We start from the raw sequence: 12,521 nt of genomic DNA, 5'->3' as shown, positions 1-12,521 counted from the left end.
TCAGTCCCTGGGTCGGGAAGATCTCCTGGAGAAGGCGATGGCACCCCACTCCAGTACTCTTGCCTGGAAAATCCCATGGACGGAGGAGCCTGGTAGGCTGCAGTCCATGGGGTTGCAAAGAGTCGGACACGACTGAGCAACTTCCCTTTCACTTTTCACTTTCATGCATTGGAGAAAGAAATGGCAACCCACTCCAGTATTGTTGCCTGGAGAATCCCAGGGATGGAGGAGCCTGGTAGCTACAGTCTGTGGGGTCACAAAGAGTTGGACACGACTGAGTGACCTCACTTTCACTTTGTGTTTTCTTTCTGCAAATAAAACAATTTAATAAATATATTAACGTGAGATATTCAGAGAAAAGATCTGTGAACTTTTCCAAGCACCTTTTTGTTTTTAAAACTATAGGAAAAAGATAATAAATAGCAAAGGTAAAACATAGTTCAAGATGAAATAAGTATCAGTTATTGTATCATTTGTGGGAACAAAAACTATTTTTAAGGGCCTGGGTAAAGGAAAGTGAGAGCAGAAAGGGCAAATAATCAGAAAGGCAAAGATATACATACAAAAGGTTGATTCTCCAATTATTTATTCTGGTGGAAACAACAAAAATGTGTTACAGTAAAGAATGTTTGAAGTGTGATATATCCATAATAGTTAAATAAGCTGTTACATGCCAATAAGCACCCATCAAATATCATCTTTTCAAAGTATATTTGAATACTAAGAAACTATTTAAGATGAAATGTTAGGTGAAAAAAGAAACTGTATGTTTAGTATTGTTCCTGATTGGATTATACGTGTGTGTGTATTTTACATGGGTATATATGGGATTCCCTGGTGGCTCAGTGGTAAAGAGTCTGCCTGCCAATTCAGGCAGTATTCTTGCCTGGGAAATCCCATGGTCAGAGGAGCCTGGTGGGCTATAGTCCATGGGATCGCAAAAGAGTCAGACACAATTTCGCAACTAAATAACAAAAAAACCCAATATGTGTGTTGTGTGTGTAAATATATATATATATATATACACACAACACACATTCCTATATTAATAGAAGGATTAGGGCATATGCCAAAATGCTTGCAATGGTTATCTCAGATGATAGGATTATAGATTATTAATATTTAGTTCTTTATAAGTTCTATATTTTATAGATTTTTTGCAATAAACATATAAACATGTTCATCATATAATTAGAAGTGGGAAAGTTACTCTTTAAAGGAGAGGATGTTGATTTCTAGAAAGGAATGGTGGAATTTCAGACAGCAAGGAATGGGCATTTTAGTGTGTGTGAGAGACTTCTGTTACATCACACTTAACAGACAACAGTAATTAACAAATTTCACAGAATAATAATGATGAGTTTTTATTGTGTATTTACCATTTTCCAAGCACTCTGCATTAGCATACTTTATATTCATTGCTTCTCTTTTAATCCTCTTAACAGCACTATGAAGGTAGGTACTAGAATTATCCTAAAGAGATACGTGAGGCTTAGCAAGGTTAAGTATATTGGTTAGAGTAAATCAAACTGCTGTAACATAAACCTGAAACCTCATTGGATTAACAAAAAGGAAATGGATCCTTTAATCATGTAAAGGCTATTTCTGGATCATGTAAAATCTCACTGTCAGCATCAGTTGAGGGTGGGCTGGTTTCCACTCCATCTGTGGCTCCCAAGCCTGCCCTGGAAATTCATATGAGGCCAGCAGCCAGGATGACTGAGGTCATGAAGGACTCTGCAGTTTCTGTGGGCCAGAATCTCCACCTACATTTCAGTGGCCAGAACTCAATTGTGTGGTCACCCCGTCCTGCAGGGGAGGCTAGGAAATTGAGTCTACCTATATTCCCAGGAGGAAAGGGACAGTTTTGTGGAGAATGGCTCACTAATTTCTGCCATGTTATGTGTATGACTGGAGATCTCATGCCAAGTAAGTGCCAGAGCAGGATTTGAATACAGTCAGTCTTATTCCAAAGCTGACATCTCAACCACAGAGCCAGACATTCACACTGCAGAGGACTTGAATTTTAAAAGCAGACTCCCCATAGGCATTGGCTTCATAGAGCAGTAGAATGAGATATTCAACTTTATTTTTTTACTTACTTTAGGAGATTTTATTCTGTTTTTTAAAAGTTAGACTCAAAATGAAAAGAGAGGTTGAGGTATAGCCAGTGCTAAATACCCAGGAGTGGGACAAACATTCAAAAATTGTAGATACAATGACCTGAGATATTTGAAAATATTTTCAATGGCACTAAGGTAGATTTTAAATGAGTGTAATGCAAGGAGAACAGATTGTTATAAACTGATGACAAAGGAAATGAAATTTGCTTAATGCATATTCTATCAAGAACAGTCTTTATGTAAGAAAGAGCAGGACAAACATAATTAAGAGGGAATTGGGACTGATATACAAAACAGCAACGACCATGCAGTTTGTTCTATAAAATAAGTTCCAAGACATCTGTTTCATGGAGATGAACAAGGTGCAGACATTCGCCTTCCATTACTCCCAAGACCAACCAAAATGAAAGCATAGAAATACCAAAAGAATAAACCCACAGCAGGGAAGGGAATGGAACTGGGGTTCACAACAGAATGAGAAACTTGAACACATTTCTGGAAGGTTGAGAGTGAGCTGACGGATGAGAGGTAGGGAAAGATAACAGACAGCCTAGCACCAGTTGCAGGGGCCAAGGAAGCTGTGACCTAGCAGAGGAGGCCTTGCGTTGAGAGTCAACAGGGGCTTTGGAAGCAGCAGTGAGCAGCTGGGGGTTGGGGAAGAGGAGGTGGTCTATCAATTGAAGGCTTATTTTTTGAAGAATCTAGTCATGTAAAGTTAAAAATATACCTGACACAAGGTAAAATGTGGAAGGGAATAGGGAATTCAAGACAAGATATAAAGTTTTACGTAAAAAGAAACAGAAGTGTGAATATTATTTAATGTTACAGTGATTATTGTTAAACTGAAAAAAATTTGAAACATTGAAAAGAGAGGCGAAAAATGGGATAGTATAAAAATCCTTATCTTTGTATCATAGTAAAATTGTTTTAGTTGAGAAATTAAGAAATAGAAATAATTCTTAATTTTATCCAACATATTAGCCAGAAGAGATAAGTAACTTCCAAAAGAAAAAATATTAAGAAAGTTTGCTCTTTGGGTAGTGCCACTGGAAGGTAGAGGAGGGGACAGTAGGTTTTGAGGTCTTCTGCATTATTTGACTTATTCACGTATTATCTTCATGGAAAGTAAAAATCAGTTCAACTTTCTAAATTCCCTTGCTTTCTCATACATAATACTTCCCCAGAGAGCCTATTAGAATGTGGATTTCTGCTCTGTTTCCAGATATTCTCATTTAACAGAGGGGTTCTGATACAGGAAGTCCATGAGTCGTAGATTAGGAGCTGTGGCTCTAGGCTGTAAGAAATTATGTCCAGTGTTTGTGCCAACATCACAGGTATGAGAGCTGAGCCAGCATTCTCTGCTCTCCCTTTCCCCACACATCTTATGAAATGTGGTGTTTACACCTAGCTGCTCACTTCCTGGAGATGAAAGTGTTTTCAGGGAGCGGTCTGCTAATCTGCGCCCACAGACGAGGCTGAGAAGATGGCACCACTTCCATGACTTCCCTTTGACCCATGCCAGTGCTAAGTCATAAACACTTGCCTGTGCCCCCCAGAGAGTCATGCCACTGCACATGACCACAGAGACACGTTAGTCATTTACAATGAGAAGGTGACTGCCCCTCAGGCTAGATATCAAGACACTTCTCTTACGGAAAAACCATCTACAGAACTAGAGTAAATCTTGAAAGTGGCTTGGTAGATGCAGAATCAGAGTTTATGGGATAAGAATACAATTCTCATGGCTCATCCTCCTTCTCCACAGCATGGCCCACCTAGTAGACTGGTACTTCCCAACCCTAGCTGCACATTACATTCATGGCAGGAACTTTCCAGAAGCACCAACACAGGCTCCACCATAGATGAGTGAGTCAGAATCTCTGAAGGTGGGGCCCAGGCACTGATGCTTTTGTGAAGCTCCGCAGGAGGCCGTAACTACTGCCAAGAGTTGAGAATCACGGGCACTAGAGTCGCAGAGCGTTCCTGCCAAGTCGCCTGAGAACTCCCTTCCCCTAGTCCACAGGGGAAACATGAATGTGTCCCAGGGAAACGCTTAGATGCCTGGAGCTCCACTTTGGTGTTTTCCCTTTAGTCCATGACTAGCACCTTAGTATAAAATGTCCAGAAACTCAATGCTGTCTGCAATGCAAGTAAAACCTTGCTTTATGCATATTAATTCATGTGATCATTGCAGCAACCCTCTAAGGTAGGTTCTGTTATCTGCATTTCACAGATGTGAAGTCTGAGAAAACAGAGGTGAAGTTACTTGCCTAAGGTTATAACATTGTTAGATGGGAGAGCTGGGATGTGAACCCTGGTGGCCTGGCCCACAGTCTAGATTCAGTGATTCTGTTATGAATGTGTGGGAAAACCAAAGCAATCGGAAAAGGCCTTCCACTTGCTTCCATGCCCACATTTGCCAGCCAACTGCATACGTGACTAGCAGCTCCATCTGTGCACTAGGTCCCATCATCTCCTGTTGCCAACTCAAGGACTTGGTTCCAGCACTTAAGCCGCTGTCTATTCATTATCAGTTATTTCCTCAGTTTGATCTTCCTCACTGGCTGTACACATATTAGCTGTTCCCATGTATTACATCTTTCATTGGAAAAAAATACCTTCCTTGGTCACATAGTTCCCTCCAGCTGCCACCCTATTTTTCTCCTCTCATTTATAGCACAGTCTTTCAGAAGGGTGATCTGTATTTGTCTTCACTTCTTCTGTTCTGCTCCAGTTAGACTTTAGGGCTTTCCCTAACCCCAACATACACACATACTCATAAGAATAGTGCTTATCTTGTGTTTTCTACACGTCCAACTCCGTTGCTCCATGCTGGGTCTCATCCTTCTCTGCTTATCAGCAGTATATGTCAGCATTAATAGCCTCACTTAGAAACTTTCAGGCCCCCACCCTGTCTCGGTTAGGTCTCCTCCACGTTACTGACCATCTACTCTTTTTCAGTCTCTTTTGCTGATTCTCCTCATCCCTTGTTTTCTAAAGCATTAATATGCCCCAGGCACATGTGTGAGATTTCTCCTCTTCCTATAATCACTCCATAGGTAACTTTATTCAGTACATTGATGATCCTCAAATTTATATTCTTTTTTAAAAAAATTATTTATTTTAATTGGAAGATAATTTACAATATTGTGATGATTTTTGCCATACATCAACATGAATTGGTATAGGTATACATGTGTCCCCCTTCCTGCCCTCTCCCACCTCTCTCCCCACCCTATCCTTCCGGGTTGTCCCAGAGCACTGGCTCTGGGTACCCTGCTTCATGCATCAAACTTGCACTGCTCATCTGTTTTACATATGGTAATGTATATGTTTCAATGCTGTTCTCTTAAATCATCCCACCCTTGCCTTCTCCCACTGAGTCCAAAAGTCTGTTCTTTATATCTGGGTCTCCTTTGCTGACCTGCATTTAGGATCGTCAGTTCCATCTTTCTAAATTTCATATACATGTGTTAATATATAGCATTTGTCTTTCTCTTTCTGACTTACTTCACTCTGTATGATAGGCTCCAGATTCATCCACCTCATTAGAACTGACTCAAATGCATTCCTTTTTATAGCTGAGTTAATATTCCATTTTGTTTATGTACTACAACTTCTTCTGGAGAAGGGCATGGCAACCCACTCCAGTATTCTTGCCTGGAGAATCCCCATGGACAGAGGAGCCTGGTGGGCTACAGTCAATGGGGTCACAAAGAGTCAGACATGACTGAGTGACTAAGCACCACAACTTCCTAATCTTTTCATCTGCCGATGGACATCTAGGTTACTTCCATGTCCTAGCTATTGTAAATAGTGCTGCAATGAAGATTGGGGTACATGTGTCTCTTTCAGTTCTGGTTTCCTCAGTGTGTATGCCCAGCAGTGGGATTGCTGGGTTGTATGGCAGTTCTATTTCCAGTTTTTTAAGGAATCTCCATACTATTTTCCATAGCGGCTGTACCAGTTTGCATTCCCACCAACAGTGTAAGAGGGTTCCCTTTTCTCCACACTGTCTCCAGCATTTATTGCTTGTAGACTTTCAAATTTATGTTTCTAAGCATCTTCATAACCATGGAGTATGGAAAAATTCTTAAACAGAACATAAAATGTGCCAGCCAAAACAGAAAAGTGGATAAGTCAAACTGTATTAAAATTTAGACTGTAAACCAAAAGACTATTCAGAGAGGGAAAAAGTAAGCTACAGAGTGGGAGATAGTTATAATGCATGTATCTGACAAAGGCCCTGTATCTATATTATGCAAATAACTACTACAAATAATAACAAAAAGGTAGACAAAGCAATAGAAAAATGAACAAAGGCTTGAGCAGCCAAGATGTCTCCCCTGAACTCCAGGCTTGAAAATACAACTGCATATTCATGATATCTGTTGACCGGGCATCTTAAATTTAACACATCCAAAACACTTCTGCTTCCTCCTCTCCCTCTCAACCGAGTAGTATGTGCATGCTCGGCTGTGTCCGACTCTTTGCGACCCCATGGACTATAACCCAGCAGGCTCCTCTGTCCATGGGATTTTCCAGGCAAGAATACTGGAGTGGGTTGCCATTTCCTCCTCCAGGGGATCTTCCCAACCCAAGGATCAAAACTGCGTCTTCTTTAGCTTCTGCCTTGCAGGTGGATTCTTTACCAATGAGCCACTGGGAAAACCCCAAAACCCTTGGAGTCATCCTCAATTATTCTCTCTCTTCCTTCCCATCTCCAATCTGTATTAGTTCTGTATTGCTTTGCAACAAGTTATACCTAATTTCTGCTTGCTGGGAAACTGGACACACCTTAGCTGGGTCTCCAGGATCAAAGTCTCTTATGAAGCTATAGTCATGGTGCTGGCCAGGACTGAAGTTATCTCAAGGCTTGACTATGGAAGACCACTTCCAAATTCACTCATCTGGCTGTTGACAAGCCTCAGGTCCCCACTGGCTGTTAGCTAGAGATGACAGTTTCTTGACATATGGGCCTCTCCAAGGGAAGATTGCAACATAGTATCTGGTTTTCCCCACAGTTAGCCAGAGAAAGAGTGAGAGAGGGCAGCTAGACTGAAGTCACCTTTAATAAGCTAGTCTTGAAACTGACATACCATCACCTTTGCCATATTCTTTTCATTGAAAGTGAGTCACTAGGTCCAGCCCACATTCAAAGAGAAGGAGGGATCACTGGGGGCCATTATAGAAGCTGCCAACTACACAATCCAGTTCTCCCATTCTTTTACCAAACGTGCAGAATCCAAATATTTCTCACCACCTCCATTGCTAGCACCCTGGTCCGCCTGGCTTATTGTAGTAGCTTCTTATATGGTATCTTTCCTTTCTAAGGCCTGCTATGCACAAACTATTTGACACTCAGAAGTGAGAGTGACTCAGTACAGTCAGTAAAAGCAAGACCTGGAGCTGACTGTGACTCAGATCCTGAGCCTTCTTAAATGAACAATGTAAAGAAACCAAGGAAAACAATAGAATGGGGAAAAACTAGAAATCTCTTCAAGAAAATTGAAGATAGCAAGGGAACATTTCATGCAAGGATAGGCACAATAAAGGACAGAAACATTAAGGACCTAACAGAAGCAGAAAAGATTAAGAAGAGGTGGCAAGAATACACAGAACTATACAAGAAAGATCTTAAGGACCTGAATAACCATGATGGTGTAATCACTCACTTAGAGCCAGACACCATGGAGTGTGAAGTCAGGTGGGCCTTAGGAAGTATTACTACAAACAAAACTAGTGGAGATAACAGAATTCCAGCTAAGCTATTTAAAATCCTAAAAGACGACGCTTAAAAGTGCTGCACTCAATATGTCAGCAAATTTGGAACACTCAGTAGTGACCACAGGACTAGAAAAGGTCAACTTTCATTCCAATCCCAAAAAAGGACAATTCCAAGGAATGTTCAAACTACCATACAATTACAGTTATTTCACATGCTAGCAAGGTTATGCTCAAAATCCTTCAAGATAGGCTTCAGCAGTATGTGAACCAAGAACTTCCAGATGTACAAGCTGGGTTTCCAAGAGGCAGAGGAACCAGAGATCAAATTGCCAACATTAGTTGGATCATAGAGAAAGCAAGGGAATTCCAGAAAAAACATCCACTTCTGCTTCATTGACTATGCTGAAGCCTTTAACTGTGTGGATCACAACAAATTGTGGAAAATTCTTAAAGAGCTGGGAGTACCAGACCACCCTCTCTGTCTCCCGAGAAACCTGTATGTGGATCAAGAAGCAGCAGTTAGAACCATGAGTGGTTCAAAACTGGGAAAGGAATATGACAAGGCTGCATATTATCATTCTGCTTATTTAACTTCTATGCAGAGTACATCATAGGAAATGCCAGGCTGGATGAAAGACAAGCTGAAATCAAGATTGCCAGGAGAAATATCAACAACCTCAGATATGCAAATAATGCCACCCTAATGGCAGAAAGCAAATAGAAACTACTTTAGTTCTTTAGCCTCTTGAGGGTGAAAGAGGAGAGTGAAAAAGCTGGCTTAAAACTCAGTATTCTAAAAACTAAGATCATGGCATCCGGTCCCATCACTTCATGGCAAATAGAATGGGAAAAAGTGGAAGCAGTGAGAGATTTTATTTTCTTGGACTCCAAAGCACTGTGGACAGTGACTGCAGCCGTGAAATTAAGACACTTGCTCCTTGGAAGGAAAGCTATGACAAACCTAGACAACATATTAAAAAAACAGAGACATCACTTTGCCGACAAAGGTCTGTGTAGTCAAAATTATGGTTTTTCCAGTAGTCAAGTACAGATGTGAGAGTTCGACCATAAAGAAGGCTGAGCACCGAAGAATTTATGCTTTCAAATTGTGGTGCTGGAGAAGACTCTTGAGAGCCCTTGGACTGCAGGGAGATCCAACCAGCCAATCCTGAAGGAAATCAGCCCTGAATACTCAAGGACAGATGCTGACGCTCCAATATTTTGGCCACGTGATGTGAAGAACCAATGCATTGGAAAAGACCCTGATGCTGGGAAAGATTGAAGACAACAGGAGAAGGGGGTGGATGAGGATGAGATGGTTGGATAGCCTTGCTGGCTCAATAGACATGAACTTAAGCAAACCCTGAAAGACAGTGGAGGACAGAGGAGCCTGGCATGCTACAATCCATGAGGTCGCTAAGAGTTGGACATGATTGAGTGACTGAACAACAACAGTGAGCGTGAGCCCTTGAAATATGAGTGAGATCATGTTAATCCTCTGCTTAAAAACAAAAAAACTCTGATGTTCTGTAAGCACTCTCTGTTCCTGCCCCAACCTTTTCTTCTACTATTCCCTGTTTTGTTCCCTCTGCTCCAGCCACTCAGGTCTCCTTCATGTTCCTTGAACGCATGTACCACCTTAGATCCTTTGCATGTATGTATATTTCCAAGACTGTGTAAGGATGTCATCTTTCAGTGAGTCCTTCCCCAAATGCCCTGTATAAAATAGCAATACACATACATCTTCACTCCTTTACTGCCTGTACCCCTTAACCAACTTTTATTCTATTCCATAGCACTTACCATTAGCCTTGTTTTATTTCGTTATTTTCTGTCTCTCCAGTGAAACTTATTGGTGTACTAGGAACTCAAAAAATATTAAATACCTACATATTTAATCATACATGCCTACCTTTGGTCAGGTTATACCAAGTTCTTGCTCTTCCTATGGCTGTGAACAAGTTTGAACAATTTTGTGTGTGTGGCACCATTTGATCATTGACATCATTGGAGTTGTGTTGAATTCATCAATTAACTCTATTACAAGTGGAAGGGGTGAGTAGGGATGGGTAGGAGGGTAGGTGGAGAGATTGCCTGCTACAGTCTTAGCCGTCCACACTGCATCCCTGACCAGCCAACTGATTCTTCATCCTTCTATCAAAATCTTTCTCTCCTGAGCCTCATGGTACCTTCTTGCTGTCATTTCCAGATCCTGAGTCCATCCAAGATCTTAGCCCAGCATCTTCCAACCAGAACCATGGCTCTTGCTGTGCCTTTGAAATCCTAAACTCTGAAATACCAATGTTTGACCCCAACCTCTACCCTTTCAGTTTAGCCTCCTTCTATTTGTCCTGGAAACACATGGAGACCTCCACGCTATGCTCCTCCAATTTCAGCCAAACAACTGTCCCCTTTTGGCCTTATGTCTTCTATCTAGCCTGAACATTTGATTCATCACCATATTCTGTACAAAGAAGATGGGGTGTAGTGGTGGAAAGCACAGGCTCTGGAGATACAAATACAGGTTCAAAGCCTGGCTTCACCACTTGCTAAATCTTGTGATGTTGGGCAAATTAATTAGTATCTCTAAAACTTACTTTCCTTAAATGAGAATAATGGCTTCCTTATAGGGAGGTTGTGAGGATCATAAGAGTTTTAAAGAAATGCTTTGCTCACAGGACAATAAATGGAAACAGTGACTATAGATGGTCATTTTAAAATGAGTTAATATTTAGAGATCTTTAAAAGAGTGCCTGGTACACTGTAATTAACTAATGTTTGTTAAATAAATTAATATTAATTTATTTCTGTTTCTTTCCAATATCATTCCTTACCTTTTCCTCATGCTCAAAACCTAGTTTCTGTTGCTTCAGTGTGAGTCCTGTTCAGTCCCATCACACCTGGCAAACTGAAGGCAGAGGAGCGTCCTGGGCTCCAGCCTCAGCCGCAGCTCAGGGCAGCTCTTCAGTCCTTTTACTGTCCGTCAACAGCGCCCTCTCTCCTTTGCTTAGCAGTTACCTTGGCTCTTCTCACTCAGATCTAGGGCTCTCCCTCACCACGTGGTTATGCGTGCAATCCTGTTCACAAAATCCTCAGCTGTGGATCCCAGTGCTGTTGCTGTGACCCTGGACAGGTTACTTAAGCTCACCCGTGTTCAGTTGCTTCCTCTGGGAAGCACAGAGATTAATGTGCCTCTCACATGGGGTGGTTAAAAGGATTGTGTGAATTAACACATGTGAAACACTTAGAGCAGCGCTTGGCATATAGCAGCTTCACAGTAATTGTATGCTATTCTAAGTCATTCCAATCTTAAAAAGCACATGAAACTCTCGTATTTATGTCTTCCCCTAGCAACTGTCTATTTCTTTCTGCTCTCATATTGAAGTTTCTTGGAAAAAAAAAATAGCCTTTGATACTTTCTCCCTTGTTCTAGTGCTTGCTTCTCCCCCCCTATTAAAATGCATTGCCCCTCTCTCCTGTTAAAACACTTTTGCTTAGGCTTTCCAAAAGACTCTATGTGTGTCTGCACGTGCACAAGAGTGTGTATATGTGTGTGCGTGTGCGTGTGTGTGTGTATGTGTGTGTGTGTGTGTATGCATGCGCTCTGGGACATCTGATACTGCACTACTCTCTTCTTCACGTCTCTCTCTTGGCCCTCCAAGACACCATTTTCTTTGTGTTCTCTTTTCTCTCTGGTCCCATCTGGTCCCATTTTCCATCTTACCTTATAAATGGTTGTTGTCCCTGGTTCTCTATCATCAGCCCTACCCCCTTTTCAGGTTATACATTCTCTTCAATCCTTCTACCCCAGTCTTTAGCATTCACTTACATGGAAGGACTCCCAAACTGAACTCTGAATTACAAACTCATCTATCCCAAGGCCTGCTTATAATTTTACTTAGTTGTCTATGGGCTTCTTCAGTGTATCATATCCAAACTTGAACTCTTCATCTTCCCCACCAAACACACTCCCCTCTCCTTATTCCTTATCTGAATAAATGGCAGCATCATCCACCCGTTGGCAAAGCCAGAAAATGGAGTGTCACCCTCAACAACACCTTCCTAATCACATCCACCCTATAACCTAGATGATCTTACAGTCTTAGAAATTCTGCTTCCTATTCACTTCTAAAATCTGTCCCCACCATTGCGCTCCAACTGCCTCTTAGCTGTTCTCTCAATGTTCAATATTTCTTGCCAGGATGATTGCAGTTCCCTCCTGCTGAAGTCTCTCCACTTTCCTCTCTAGTTGTGCCAGTCTACACTTCACAATTCTGCAAGGATGTCTTTTTAACATTTAATTCTGCTTATATTATTCCTTTGCTTACAATTTCCAATAACTTCCCATGAATAAAACTCAGACTGCTTAGCCTCCCAAGAGGCTGTCATGAATGTGCCTCTGCCTGCCCTTCTGTCTTTACCTCCTAGCTTTCCCCTGTGTGAATCCTATGCGGTTCTCTGGACACATCATTCTCTCTCTTACTTACCTTCCCAGCTTTGCCTGGAATGTCTTTTCTGGTTCTCCATTTGACTAAATTATACTCAGCCTTTAAGAGTCATCCAAGCTTTATCTTCTCCTGGCAGCCTTCCCTGACCACCTCCAGCCTACCTTAATTTCTTTGATTCAATTAGGAATTAGTTGTAGCTAATGCGACCGAACTGAACTGAACT

At 41.5% G+C, this 12,521-nt stretch overlaps 1 protein-coding gene across 1 annotated transcript in view; it reads left to right on the top strand.

The window, feature by feature from the left end:
• The window catches only part of NUBPL (nucleotide binding protein like), a 457,415-nt gene that overhangs the window by 275,659 nt on the left and 169,235 nt on the right, over positions 1-12,521 (top strand). The window lies entirely within an intron of this gene.

This window comes from Bubalus bubalis, chromosome 20 (genome assembly GCF_019923935.1).
Source record: "Bubalus bubalis isolate 160015118507 breed Murrah chromosome 20, NDDB_SH_1, whole genome shotgun sequence".
Taxonomy (NCBI): domain Eukaryota; kingdom Metazoa; phylum Chordata; class Mammalia; order Artiodactyla; family Bovidae; genus Bubalus; species Bubalus bubalis.
This window is presented reverse-complemented; position numbering and strand designations above follow the sequence as displayed.